The sequence below is a fragment of the Giraffa tippelskirchi genome, chromosome 9 (assembly GCF_054371585.1).
Source record: "Giraffa tippelskirchi isolate mGirTip1 chromosome 9, T2T-mGirTip1v1.2.pri, whole genome shotgun sequence".
Lineage (NCBI taxonomy): Eukaryota > Metazoa > Chordata > Mammalia > Artiodactyla > Giraffidae > Giraffa > Giraffa tippelskirchi.
The window spans coordinates 95301942-95317960 of NC_137283.1; positions in this window are offsets into that span (position 1 = coordinate 95301942).

The window sequence follows — 16019 nt, forward strand, 5'->3', positions numbered from 1 at the left end:
TCTCCTTTTTACTATTACTCCAAGTACATAAGTGCATTTGTCACTTGCATTTATGTTTTCCTTATGTTTTCGTAAATACAATGAAAAGGCTAGTGTTTCTAACATAGTGCTTTGTTTCTATATATCTGATAATGCAACAACCAAGATTTCATTACCGCATAATACATGTCTGCAGGATGAATGAATGAAATGTCAGGTGTAACTCTGTGCTTTCTTTTTTATTATTATTATTACATTTCATATAGGTTTTCTCTTCTTTGTGACCATTGTACTTGAGAAATATCGAGCAATTCTTACTCAGATTTTTTTTTTTTTTTTTACTATGTCCTTTACCTACAGGTTGAAGATACCACTGAGTTTTTCTACTGTAGATTTGTGAATTATGTATAGAAAGGGCATTGCCTTTTACTAAACTTCGGCATATATTCGTTCACAGTGTGTAAGCTTAAGGTGAAATAGGATGTTTCTTCACAGGGGAAATTACTAAATTCTCACTGTTACAGCAGAAATCCTCCCTCCCCTCCCCCACCCAGGAAAACTAATCAGTTGTAGGAAACTGATCAACAAATTGCCACCCACATTAAAATATGTAATTTTATTTATTGTACTGTATGGTGCACAGAAAATGTGGGCTATGAATTAATCATGGCTTTATTCTAGGTAGATCAATGATGATATTCAATGTGATGATGATACTGATCTACAGAATGTCTGGTGTTATCATTCTACAGCTCCAAAAGATGTGGCAACTTTTTATTTTTATGTAATTAGTGCTGTTAAAAGCACACATTTGACTTGTTTCTTTCTTGGCTCCAAAAATTTATTTGGAGCATTGCATCTACTCTACATACCCAAAATTCCTTAAGAGGCTTTCTATGGCAATGTGTATGGATAATAAAAACCCAAAAGACACTAGAAATATTTGACATGAACTCTTGGAAAGAGGTGCTTCTACTAAAATACAATGGGTGTGCTTCATGCAAGAAGGAGTTATAGCAACTAAGCAGTGAAAAGGTTATTTCTCACACCGAGCACCGGTACGAAGCCCTTTGACGATTCACTGCCTCGATTCACATTGCTGGTCTCTGCTGGTGACATTAACTTACAGACCCACTGTTGGCCCTCAGCTCAGAAAAAAATAATAATAACAATAATTTGGCAACTTGCAAGTCCTGATGTCAGCAGTGGTCTTCTGGTCCTTCCCAGTTATGTAGGGGAACGTGATTCAATCCTTTATACCCTCAGACATTGCAAGTCAGCTCCCAAAATAACAGCTAATCTGGATTCCTGCCATCCCTGCCGTTCCGACAGAGCCCAGGAGGGTATTCTGTAATGAGTACCAAGAGAGGGTTCTGATCATATCCAATCACATTCCCAGTGCATATATATATTCTGCAGCTTGATACATAGGCCCAGCAGAGATATAAAGAAGCATTTGAAGAAAGAGAAAAAAAATATATAAACCCTGACTCATCCATTCAGCCACTGAATGAATATTGTTAAAGACACTCTTTTTTTTAATATTTTGGATAAGGGGTTGCAGGTTAGTGATAGAAAAGAAATAACATAATTGTTTTGAAGGAATTGCTACTCCAGGAAGTAATTGAGCACAGAAGTTCAAAGAATATGGCACCCCTGTCCACATCTCCCTGGATCCCTTCACCAGCTTTCTGCACACCATCTTCAATGCACTCTCATCCCCAACATCAGCATCCATAGCTCCTCCTTGTTGCAAGGCTGCCTACAGACTGCCAAAACGTCTTGGTCTACTACACCATGGAGAGTGCCAAGCACCAGAGTCAATACTACCTTCCTGGCCTCAGCCCTTTGCCGAGGAGTAAAAGGGAGAAAGACAGTCTCTTTGCTTCCTAACTGGGACACTCCATGAGATGTCTCACACTGTCTCAAGGACTCTCCTGCAAGATTGAGCCATGTTACCCCCCACCCTTGTGGGGTTTTCCTGGAAGTTTCACCCTTATTAGCCTTCCTTCCATCCCATGACTACTTCCCCACACTGCAACTGGCTCTTCAGAAACACTTCCTAATACATCACTTTCACATGAAATCCATTTCAGGGACAGGTTATGGAGACAGGCAGCAAGAGGACTATTTCTATTATTACTAAAGGTGACTGAAAATGATACAAAGATGAGTGAGATCATCTACCTGAAAGTTCAACAAAATGATAGGTAGGACTTCTTGAACAAGTACAGCAAAAGTAAAGGGAAATACAACTGTCAAACTTTCAAAAGCCCTTGAGTGTCAAGAAAATGAGCTTGTAACTTATTTGATACAAAATGAGATATTATTTAGTTTGAACAATTCAGTAGAAATATCACTTAGGTCCTAGAGTTTTTCTGTTCTTTATGGACGTAGTATAAGTGGGACTTCTTAAAAATTAGCAGAGATGCTGTGATCTATACTCCTTTCTAAATATGGATGCTGGTGTGAAGTATATTGAAGAGTATGGCCAACTGTCCAGAATTCTGTCTATTCTGAAATGGAAATACATTCTACAAGTGAGCACACAGCCCTGGGCTCAGTCAAATTATCTCCAGTCCTTAAACAGAATGTGAGAATGTGGTATTCACACATATAAACATTCACACTTTAAAGTTATATAAAAGTTGTTAATATGTCTGTAGGTTTCTTATTTCTTTCTTAGTATTCCATTGTTATACTGCATGACTATTTAACAACCCCAGCTGTATGCTCCAGTATAGGATTCTAAAGCATCTTTCATCTTTTAGCCACAAGATAATACTAAAATACTTCCAGGCATTGATGAGTATAGTTTCAAAACCACAGTATCGTACTCTTTGAAGTAGTATTTCCACTTAAGTCTAACAGTGTGGTTATAATGGCTTTCTGATAAAGAATACTTGCTACTTATTTTTGGCTACAAATGGAGTTGATTGCTCTCGTCACTAGAATGTTGCTTCCTGACCGTTTATAAAGGTCTTCATGTTTGAAGGAGTCGACACTCAAGCAAGCAAGTCTCACCCTGACTGCACAGTAGAATCTCATGGGAAATTCAAAGGAAAAACAAAGACTCCTACCTAGGCTCCATCCCATCCTAATAACCTTGGTAATGGTATATTTTTTTAAAGCTCTTCATATGGGCTTCTGCAATGCAGGAGACCCCAGTTCGATTCCTGGGTTGGGAAGATCCTCTGGAAAAGGGATAGGATACCCACTCCAGTATTGTTAGGCTTCCCTTGTGGCTCTGCTGGTAAAGAATTTGCTTGCAATGTGGCAGACCTGGGTTCGATCCCTGGGTTGGGAAGATCCCCTGGAGAAGGGAAAGGCTACACACGCCAGTATTCTGGCCTGGAGAATTCCATGGACTGTATAGTTCATGGGGTCGCAAAGAGACAGACAGAACTGAGTGACTTTCACTTTCATTTTCATGGGCTTCCCAGGTGGCGCTAGCAGTAAAGAACCCACCTGCCAATGCAGGAGACATAAGAGACACGGGTTCGATCCTTGAGGTGGGAAGATCTCCTAGGAGAGGACGTGGCAACTCACTCTGGCATTCTTGCCTGGAGAATCCCAAGGACAGAGGAGACTGCCAGGCTGCAGTCTACAGGGTCACAACTGAGGCGACTTAGCAGAGCACACAGCATATGGTTCTTCACATGGTCAGTGTAAAGAACCATCACTTTAGACTGAGAGGTCTGAATTTGAAATACATCAATTTTAATATTAAAATTGAGAGTTTGGGGTGACAGTCCATTAAACACAAGGATGCATCTCTATAACTCCTGACATTTTATAACTTATTCCCATGAATACAGTCTCTATGAGACAAAAATTCCATTTATTTTAATCACTTTAAAGAAAAGAAAACAAATCCTAAGAAATTTTATGTGAGAAAGTCAAGGTCATATAATTAGCAGTAGAACAAGAACCCAACTTCTAATTTCAGGCACAGAGTTCCATCTACAAAGGAATATAACACTTGGTCTCATGCATTAAAACATAACTTCCAAGGGGAGAGGGAAGAATGAACAGGTGGAACACAGATGTTTAGAACAGTGATAATTACTCTGTATGATACTAAAATGCTAAATATGTGCCATTATACTTTGGTTCAAAGCCACAGAATGCATAACACCAAGAGTGAATCCTATTGCAAACTATGGACTTTGGGTGGGATTATGATATATCAATGCAGGTTCATCAACTGTAACAAATGTACCACCCTGGTGGCAGATTTGATAATAGGAGAAATTATGTATGAATGGGGGAAGGGCATATACAAGAAATTTCTGTACCTTCCTCTCAATTTTGCTGTGAACCTAAAATTTCTCTAAAAATTAGGTCTATTTTTAAAATACTACTAATAACATCCTTCAGACCTCTATACCGAATAGTGCAGCTATCTGTATACATCAATAACTTGTTTGCCTTGGCTGAAATATTATAATATAAGCTAAGAAGAAAATCATTACTATTATAAGATTTAATCCCTTTTCACCATCTTTCAGCAAATTGGTATGCATATATTGAGAATTCTTCCAAATAAGCTTATGATAAAATGTCATCCAAGACTATAGAATATGCTTCCTCTTACACATTCATTAAGCAAGTACTTTCACTGTGGTGGATACACACGCATTGATAACGGAGACCCAGCTTGATTTAGAAAGAGGTGTAAGCCCATTTGGAAGTTACTAGCCTTTGAGTTAAGATCTAGAACTCTGAGGTAAAGAATCTAGGTAATAATTTCCTTCAGTTCTTAACCATCCTATACAGTGCTAGACCAAATAATCCATAAGGGCATGTTCACCCTTGGATCCCCATCTCCAAGTATACAAGGCATAGAGTTCCTGGCACAAGAATGAGCACTCACTAAATACTTGTCAAAGAAAGAATAATCAAGAGATATATGTGCTTGTGTGTGTTAATGGGATGGGAATACCTGTAGGAAAGAGATTTCCAACCGTATTTTCCATTAATGACCTCCCCAGGAAACCTAGGTTTGAAGAATATAGTAATGACTAGGAATCCATGTGCAAATATGTCTTGCTACTTTTTTTCTCTGAAGAATTTATTGCTCTCATATCCTGTATGAACCTAACTTTCCTTGATGCAAGGTTGATATATAAAAATTGTTTTTTATTCACATGAACATCTGATCAATTATATCATCACAACTGAGATAATATCACCTCTAAAAAGGCAAAATATAGATCACAAAGGATTAGAAGTCTTTGCAACAGATGTCTACCAGTTAGACTAGAAAACTTCAAGAGAAGCCCAGGTGCTAGAGTATTTCAATAAAAACAGCACAAAGTTATGTACATCTCTCTTTTATCTGGCCCTATTTTCTCATGAGAGGAGAAGTAAGTATTGGGCTCATTTTTTTTAAGCAATGGGGATAAGCACTATGGCAGTTGGGTTGGCAAAAGGAGGGTGATGTTAAAAAAAAAAAAAAGGAGGGTGATGTTTTTAGTCTATTAGGAATTAAGTTAGCAAGGAAAATCATTCATTGTAACCAGTTTCACAGACTTTTCCATTATATCTAGGTTTATATACACCTAAAAATGACAGGGTTGAAAAAGCCTAATTCCAACTCAGCATAACATGTCAAGTTTTGCTCCAAGTACAGCATATTAATAGGGCAAAAAATAGATAATTTGCTTCAAGTTTCAAAAGTAAGATGCATATAAAACATTCAAGTAAAAATGTAAGCTTCCAAGAGTATAGCTATAAAATTAGAGTGGGCAGAACTCAAAGAAGAGAGAGATTAGCATGAGTCAGAGAGACTTGGTAAAGCTTTCATGGAAGAAGAATGGAGAATATTTGAAGAGGCTGAAGAGAAAAGAAAAAAAGCTGGCTTAAATATAAGTTGAATAATAGAAACCAAAAGTTTATATAACTTTGTCAAACTAGTTTATTTATTTAGAACCTTTTATCATCACTGATATGGTCTCTTCTCTATAACGACCAGAAGTATAAGGTATATAATAAAAATCAAGAAAATGAAGAGAAATACAAAGTATGCAATTCATCTGAGATAAATAATACAGTATTTGGCATAAGTATAAAAAGAAAATACAGCACATAAAGCAAAACTTGTTAAACCTTGACTTCTCATGTTGCTTTTTTATATTATTCTTTTTGATGACTGTATATCTACTTATGAAATGTTTGAAAGTTATTACATTTTATTTCTGTCAAAGACTTTAAGCCACTTGAATCACATGCCTTTAAAAAAAAACTATCACAGAAGACTGAATTCTTTATATTATTGAATTATTTCATGTCATAAAAGATATCACATTTGATAGTGTGTGTGAAAGTAAAAGTCACTCAGTCATGTCCGACTCTTTGCGACCCCATGGACTATATAGTCCATCAAATTCTTCAGGCTAGAATATTGGAGTGGGTAGGCTTTCCCTTCTCCAGCGGATCTTCTAACCTAGGAATTGAACCCAGGTCTGCAGCACTGCAGGCAGATTCTTTACCAGCTGAGCCACAAGGGAAGCCCGAGAATACTGGAGTGGGTAGCCTATCCCTTTTCCATGGGATCTTCCCAACCCAGGAATTGAACTGGGGTCTCCTGCATTGCAGGTGGATTCTTTACCAACTGAGCTATCAGGGAAGCCCTGATAGTATTTGTGAAAGTGAAAGGGAAAAGTGAAGTTGCTCAGTTGTATCCGACTCTTTGGACCCTGTGGACTGTAGCCTACCAGGCTCTTTCGTCCACGGGATTTTCCAGGCAAGAGTACAGGAGTGGGTTGCCATTTCCTTCTCCAGGGGATCTTACTGACCCAGGGATAGAACCTGGGTCTCCGTGTTGTAGGCAGACGCTTTACCATCTGAGCCACCAGAGAAGTCTTTCAGACCCAATTCAGAAATGCAGCAAGCTATTAGCAAATAAAGAAAATACATACATTGATAATGCTCCAAGTATATAAACCTATAATCAGAATATTCCACTTCAAACTCTATTTGTCTCAAAGGCCTAAAATGACCCCTCAGAAAATAAAAAAGTTATTTATTCAATTGGGATTTAAAGATGTCTTTCAATTAACATCTTAACACAGATTTCTTCTTGGGTAATGCTTAATTCTTTCATTCAATATTCCCACTGCTACTCAAGCTAAGTTATCTAGTTCAGCTTCTCTTATTTATATTTAGCCACAGGCCTCCATACAATAACAAATATCTCCTCAAATCTTTCTGAATTGGAAGTAATTCTTGATGAAGAGTATAGCTCTAATACTCTACAAATATGGAAGTCATATGGTGATATAGAAAAAACTCAAAAATGGCACCTTGGAAATTATCAACTCTGTTAGACTTACACAGCAGGGTTAGGATCAAGATCAGCTCTTATGTTCCTCCCAGTATGAAAAGTCTATGCTGCTAGAGTAATATGAATAAACATGGAAGCTTTGCCATCAACTCTAGATTGGTTACTTTCTCCAGACAATGCCCTTCAGGATCAAACATATATGTCCACGTGGTACACTTAAGCCCTGCCCCCTCTCTCCTATACATCCTCCTGGTGCTAATCTAAGCCTACAGAGCCTGAAAGTTATTTAAACTGTTCAGAAAATGCATACCTATGTTAGCTACCAGGGAATGGTGAAGAAGAGTCACGTAACAGAAACCTGATAGAGATCAGCATCTAAAGGGGATTCTGGCAGGAGATGCAGACAGCGGAGAGAAATTAACCTACAAAAATTGGGATTCAAAATCCAAATTTCAATACCTAGAAGATATTAGTGAAAATCAGGTAGAACTAACTCCTCCCTCATAACCTGTGCTACAGCCAGAAATATTAGTTCTTCAACATGCCCTGTATATACAGTCCCTTCTACCCAAATTGCTCTCCTCCCAATTCTTTAGCTAACATTCCTTCAAGATTTAAAATAACTATGTTTGTTCAAGAAGCTTTGTCCAAGTCCCCAGGGCAAGTTTAGCTATCCTACTATTTTGTTATATCATCTTGTCACCCCCTTACCATTTTAATATTTAGCATACCATACTGAAAGTACTTATTTAGGTCTATTCCACATCAGATAGTAACTAAAAAAAATACCAAAATAGTTAGCTAATAGTTCAGACAGATGAGATATTAGTATTACATCAGAGAAGATATTCTGAGGACAAAAATCTGATTTTTTTATTCACCATTGTGATTCCTACCCCAAGCACAGTGACTGAACAGCAGTATTTGATATCTAAATAAAGAAGTAAAAAACAGACAAACAAAACTGTCCCAAGAAATCAGTAAACCAAGGCAAGGACTGTGGCACTGAGTACACAAGACCAAGACCTAATTCCTGGGTCTAGGATACAGGACAAGACAAGACAAGTGGAAGGAGATTCACTGCTAGAGCCCTAATAGAAACTGAGAGGAAAACCTCCAGACACACAGACTTCAGAATTCACTAAACCAATGGCATAAACACCCTTAGATGTCCCTAGTTTCCCAACAAGAATGATCCTCCAGCATGGGGCACAGCTAATAGTCTACGTAGTGGTTAAATTTACAGTACAACTGTGATGTGAAGAAAATCAAATCAGTCATCACTGCCAAAGACATCCAGATTTGGAAGCAGTTAAGTTCCCAGAAAGTTCAAAAGAATACATTCATCTAATTGTTTATATACTCTTATGGAATGAAAGTGTGAATCCCCCTTAAATTTGTATGTGGAATCCGTCTAAGTTTCACTGTGGCTGTATTTGGAGATAACGAACCTGTGCTCCACAGGGTTAAAAAAACCATTCTAAAAAGGTGCCTCAGGGGGTTAACAGAAACAGGTAACAAGCAGAAATTCTTGAGCTTGTCACAGAACAGCTTGTTAAAAACCCCTTCACTTGTACCATGCCTTCACTGATCAAGCTCACCTTACTTTTTGACTCCTTAACCACCCCTATAGATAATGACTCTGATATAATGGTCACTATAGTAACAAGAAGCATAGTTGTTTAAAAGGACTTGGAGCTGATCCCCATCCAGTTCAAGCCAGCTCAGAATGATTGGGACCACAGACCCTAAAACTAGACCTGTGCATGTATCTGATAAATGATGATGGCAGAGGGCAAAAAACTCCACCCTCTCACATCATGCTAAGAGCCTCTGTTTTTGAACATGCATCCCCTGAAGACACATGCAACTCAGATATGCCTACACAGAACACTGATTATTTCACCTCTTCCCTACCTCCAATCATCTTTCCCCACAACTAAGCCCATCCTGCTTCTTTATCCCATAAATATCTCAAGTCTCTCACATTCAGGAAAACTGATCTGGGATTAGTTCTCCCCTCTCTTCATTTGTCTGCCTCAGGAATAAACCCAGTCTCTGCTATAATCTCAGTGTCTCAGCATTTGGCTTGCTGTGTGTCAGGCAAACAAACCTGGTTACAATAGGGCCCTTGAGGAGGAGATAAAAGTTAAAAGAAATCACAGAGGTGGGGCCCTAATCTGAAAGAGTTACTGCCCTTCTAGGAAGAGCAAGACACACCAGATCCCTCTCTCCACCACATGGGGACACATGAGATGAGGTATTTGCAAATCAAAAAGGGAATATTCACCATCAGGAACTAAATCAGTTGGCACATTTATCCTTAACTTTCCAGCCTCTAGAATAATGAGAAGCAAATCCTGATGTTGAAGCCAGTCTGTCTGGCAGCCCTCATAAACTAACACATATGCTGAAATTTATTTGTGTGTATAATGTCTCAAAATAAGCTGAATAAATTTTGTCTTGTCAGCGTTATTTTACCACCTGTAGGGGTGGTAGGGGAACAGAGCTAAACTGGATAGCTACTGACGTTACCAAATATTCCTAAAATCACAGTGGGCTAATTGACACTCCCACCTTATCTACAGTGGAATTTGTCCACTATCTGCTAGGACTATCCAACAGTTTAGTGGCCAATAAAATTGAGCTCTCAATGATGCTTTTTGAACCCATTCTGCATCTGTCATTCTATAAAAGTCATGGTATAGCTGTCTCCAAAAATGCATGACTGACAAGGTTACACAGTAACAGACCCAAGGAAACTCAAGTCCAGGTTTAATGATGATAGAGGATCTCTTGGGCATTGCTACTGTTAGCTGTGTTATTTTTTCTTTGTTGATGAAAATGTTCTAAAAGTCCTTAGCAGCCTGGGTGGTGAGGGTTATTTAGGACTGTCTCAGTAGTTGGTGATAGAAGTGGGTCCTCTGGTTCTTGGCTACATCAGGAGATAGGAGGCTTACCCAGAATGTCACATCTGGGAAACCTCCTCACATTGTGTACAGCCTTACTGTCAATGATGGATGGATGCCATAAAAGAAAGTTATTGAGGTGTAAATTAACATCATAACTGAATTCTTTCCTGCAGTGATAAGGCCAGAGTCTGCTTGGTTTCTGAAGGAGCTATGTTATATGGTGCTGTAAAGAGGGTCACTCCATTTAGCCTTATTTGCCCATATTTAATTATTATGCCTTAAAAAAGCATACACGATACTCTGACATCTCACTTTCACAACATTCACTATACAGGAGAGTTTGGTATTAAGCCAGTTTATTTTGGACTCCATCCAAGAGAATTTAATTAAGAATATCTAAAGTACCTTGTTATGAGCTGATCTTACCTGTAAATTGGTCCCAGTGAGAGTGCTGTGTTAAAGTTCCCAAAGATATGGTCCAAAAAAGAAAGAAAGAGAGAAAGAAAGAAAGAGAAGAAGTTTAAGCTTTTTCTCCTTCTTCTGTTAGTATACATATACTACTGTGCTCACAACTCTCAATTTTCTTAGTGCAAGAGCAAAAGAGCAGTTGTGCTAAGGGACAAAGGCAGCTGAGTTTGGGGATGTGTTATCAGACTTATTACTCTTAAAACATACAAAATGAAGCAATTCTATGGGTTTGCAAACTCAGCCAATTGTAAAATGGAAATAACAGTAATAATTCTAATGGTCTAAAAGAAATAAGTTATTTCCCTTTTGCATAAAGCTATAAAACCCTGTCTAGAATATACTTTGAATATTTTCCTAACAGCCCTACTGGAAACACTGAAGAGTGGTACATAAATTATTGGAGTACAAAGTAAAATTAATGAAGGGGTTCCTTTCTACTATGTACAAATCTCAGATTGATGAAATGAACTCTTATTGCAAAAATTTTTTTCCCTTTTGTTCCTCAAAATTAGAGTGCATTTTGGATATTCAATAAAAGCCTATATAATGCATTTGGTTTTCTGAGTCTATAAAAGATTAATAACATGTATTACAAAACAGGAAAAGTACCTCAAACACAAGTTAGATGTTTGACATCCAAGACTCCTTTCTCTTTATTTTGAGAATGATAGTAATTATATAACAAGTAGTTAAAATGATAAAAATATAACCAGGTTTTATATTTTTATAAAAACTATAACCAAACATCAAACAATTGTGAGTTTTCCCTCAAACTAATATCCATTTTGGTATAAATATGCGAAATTTGGTTATACTTTTGCAAGCTTAAAAATCCATCTTTAAATGAAAGAGAACACTTTCAGTTTTTTTCTTATGTGTATATAATTTTTTGGCACAAGAGAGGTAATTTATATGTAAATTTATAAGTACAACTCTTATAGCTTAAAAAATAAATATTTTTAGAACATCATATAATCATATAAAGAATACAGCATTTGCCTAAGTACTCTTTGGATAACAGTAGTAATTAAACATATACAAATATACACCCCTAGATATGTATGAAACATTTGTCAATTACAATCCTTTTATATTTAATGGATTCCATGGGTTATAAAGACATTACTGAAGAAAAATATTCTAGAGGTCATTATTATTCTATCCAAAATTTTGTTAAACATCTGTTTAATTGAAAACATGGAAAACAAAAACAAAAAATGTAAAAAACTGATTTTAGTCATATCCAAATATAGGGAAAGTTTTTGAATGGTCAATTTCTTTTTAAGGGGGTTATATTTGGTATTCTTTTCTTGAGGTCCGAATCATTTTTCCAAGTAAATTTGCTTATAACCTTTAACAGACTCCTGATTTTGAAAAGTAGTGTTTTGAGAAGAGTAGCATCTTTCATAATCATTTCTATATTCTCTCTGTTAATAAGGGCTCAATATATACCTTGTAAATAAAAAAGGAGACTAGAAATATTTTAAACCAATTATTAAAACTAGAATTATTAGCTAATAGCACTGCTGAGAAAAAAGAAAGCAAGGTTTGGGGTTGAGGAGGCAGTTAACAGTCAAAATGAAAACAAATCTTGAAAGACGGAAGAAGACTGGGCTATTAAAAAGAACTAAGAACACTAAGAACTTTAAAAAATGAAACAAATGCTCAGTTTATATTTTTTAGGTGTAACCCCTACATAAAGAATAGGGCTTCCCAGGTGGTGCAGTGGTAAAGAATCTGCCTGCAAAGAGGGAGATCCCAGTTCAATCCCTGAGTCGGGAAGATCCCCTGGAGAAGGAAATGGCAACCCACTCAGGTATTCTTGCCTGGAGAATCCATGGACAGAGGAGAATCGCGGGCTACAGTCCATGGGGTCACAGAGTCGGACATGACTTCAACAACTCTGCATGCATGCTACATAAAGAATAGGACTGACACACTCCAGACACACTTAAGCATGAAAAGATTGTCTGCTATCAATATTTTCATAAATAGAGACATTCTCTAAATCAAGTCAAATTAGAAACAGAACTTTTGTACATAAGGGGTTTATAAAGCATTTTAAACAACTCCATTACATTTTTTTCTTAATTTACTAAACATTTTTATATTAATTATAAATTTTACTACTGGGAAAAATTACTTTGAAATGGCCTCTTTATTTATTTATAGTTTTGAATATTCAGGCTCTGAAGTACCATCATGACCTTTGGAGATAACTTTTTTGCCTTCTGCAGCTTATGATATGAGGGTTAGCCCTGCTCCACCAACCTAGTGAGCTGACCAAATAGGACAAGCAGAGTCCCTTCCCCTTAAGCAGGACAGGCTGGTGGCTGCCCTCAGTTTTACACTATTCTGCTCCCTGGACCTGATGCTCAGCAAGACTGGCAATTAGAGCTGATGAAGCTAGAAGCCAGGTATGACAGGCAATCCTGCAGGTTAAGTTGTGAGACAGAGAGGCTTCATCCATATCTAAGAAAGCTCACAGGAAGCAGCATCCTTATATAAGCAAAGGGAGAAAGACTGAATTCTCTCATCTAACCTTGGGAGGTAAATTGCCTTTTTCAGGAACATAAAGTAAAATATCACACTCTTTGTAAGACACTTGATTTCAAATGTGCATTTGAAAGGCAATTACTCCTTAGAAAAAGATTCCCAGATTCCCAACACCCTTGAGTAGAACTGTAATAAAAAACACTGCTTTAACATAATGATCCCTCCACGTGCTGTGTTTGCTTACTGTGTCTCTGTTGATAGACTGTTTTGCCTGAGGCACATTAGTTTTACTCTGTTTAGGAAATGAAATAAATATATTAGTTATTTCTTATCAAATGGCATTTTACAGTGTATTTTTTCAAATATAAAATAAAAAAACCTTCCTAACACCAGAAAATCGACAGAACTCAAATAAAAAATGACTTCTTTCATTCAGACAGCAGCAGCATGTATAAGATTAAAACTTTTATATTAAGGACTGGCTTATTGCTCTCTTGATCAACAATGGAAGCACAAGGACACTATTCAATTACATAAATCATCCCTCAGAATTTATGAGGTAATAAAAGCTGAAAAATACAGATTCATAAAGAAGAGATTTTATGAAGCAGCATTCAAAATCATTTCAGTTAATTTCTGATATATATTAGAAACAAAAAGGTTGACATCAGGACTTTAGCTTCTCCTTATTTATTTATTAAAATATTATTATCACTTTAATCCAGGTCCCTTTTTCTCAGAGATAAAAGAGAAAATTAAAAATCACTATTGCATTCATGAGACAAATATCTGGCATTTGATTCTAAGAATATGGTATTAGATACTTTGCAAATCTTTTCTGGGAAGTACCACTTAAGGTAAACTCTTCCTCCTGTTACCTGCCATTGCTTCAAAATCTTGCTTCTATCTCAAGATTCTACTGACCAGGGATAGCTGCATAACTTTTTAAAATAAACTTGTCCTCCTTCTTAAATCAAAGCTAAGTTCCATCTGCAAAACTTCTCACAATTAGTGCTGTTATTTCCATGCACAAGGACTTCTCGGAAAGAATATCATGGAAGAGAGTTCTCACATCACTTTCCACAGAACAGAATGCTCCACACTGGAACTGCAATGAAAACCATCTCAGATATTCTCTGAGTAAGAAAAAGCCCAACATTAAAATGAATAAAATAGATGAAAAGTTCAGAAAGAAAAATGCCATAGTGTAGCAAGATAAGGGAGACTAATGAAGGATTCTGAGGGAAGAAAGACATGAATTCTTGTTACTACAACTACTCAGACTGCAGTGTTGAGAATGTCACATGGGCAGAGATGGAACAAACATGATCAGGGACGGACCGCAGTGGTGGCAGAAGAAATGAGCCACAGTTGGATTCTGAATATATTTTGAAGGTAGAGCCAACATGATCTCTTGATGGATTGAATGTGGATACAAGAGAAATAGAATAGGCAAAGATGAGTCCCAAATGTTTGGTGTAATAACAACTCAGAGGGAAAAATCTCCTAGAAATGGGGATGAAATGCTGTGGGAGAATTGGGTCTGGAAGCAAATAATAGGACACCTCTTTGACACATCAGGTCTAGTTACACATGCTTAAAAATCACTTCTCCAAGAATACTGTAATGATGACTATTCCTAAATGAAAAAAACAATCAAGTATAAAATCAAATGTGCATGTTATTAAAGATATCATGCATATCAAAAACAGTTTTTTTTAAGTGTAAACAGTTAACAGTAGTTATTTCTAGACAGTAAAACAAAACATAGCTGATTTTTATTGTTTTCTTTATACTTATACTGAACATAAATTACTTTTATAATATGAATAAATATAACAATACCTAAGATATAATATTTAACATTCTCTGATTGACTTTCCCAGGTAGCACTAGTGGTAAAGGACCCACCTGTCAATGCAGGTAGATGTAAGAGATGATTCGATCGTCTCTTAGAAGGTTCGATCTGTAAGGTTAGATCCCTGGGTCGGTAGATCTCCTGGAGGAAGGCTTGGCAACCCACTCCAGCATTCTTGCCTGGAGAATCCCATGGACAGAAGAGCCTGGGAGGCTGCAGTCTATAAGATCGCATAGAAATGGCCACGACTGAAGTGGCTTAGCACTTAGCACGCATGCATGCACACACATTCTCAGATCATGTTCTAACATGTCAATTTTTATTCATTATCAACATTATTATAAGATACATCTTTTGTGAGGACAGAAAATAGTTAGATAGTTTGATTTCTTAAGGCGCTCTTTTTCTTTCAATTTTATTGAAGTACAGTTGATTTACAATGTTGTATTTGACTTCGGCCATACAGCAAAAGTAATACAATTTTTTTTTTTATTTTATTTTATAAATTTATTTATTTTAGTTGGGGGCTAATTACTTTACAATATTGTAATAGTTTTTGCCATACATTGACATGAATCAGCCATGGGTTTACATGTGTTCCCCTTCCTGGGCCCCCCACCCACCTCCCTCCCCATCCACATATTCTTTTCCATAATGGTTTAGCACAAGATACTGAATAGAGTACTCTGTGCTACATAGTGGCACCTTGTTGTTTATCCATCCTGTATATAATAGTTTGCATCTGGTAATTCCAAACTCTCAGTCCTTTCTCCCCCCACACTCCCTCCCCCTTGGAAACCATAAGTCTGTTCTCTATTATCTGTAAGTCTGTTTTTGCTTTGTAGATATGCCATATTTTAGCTTTTTAGTTTCCACATATAAGTGCTATCATATGATATTTGTCTTTCTTTTTTTGACTTACTTTACCTAGTATGATAATCTCTAGATTCATCCAAGCTACTTCAAATGGCAGTATTTCATTCTTTTTAATGGCTGAGCAAAATTCCATTGTGTATAA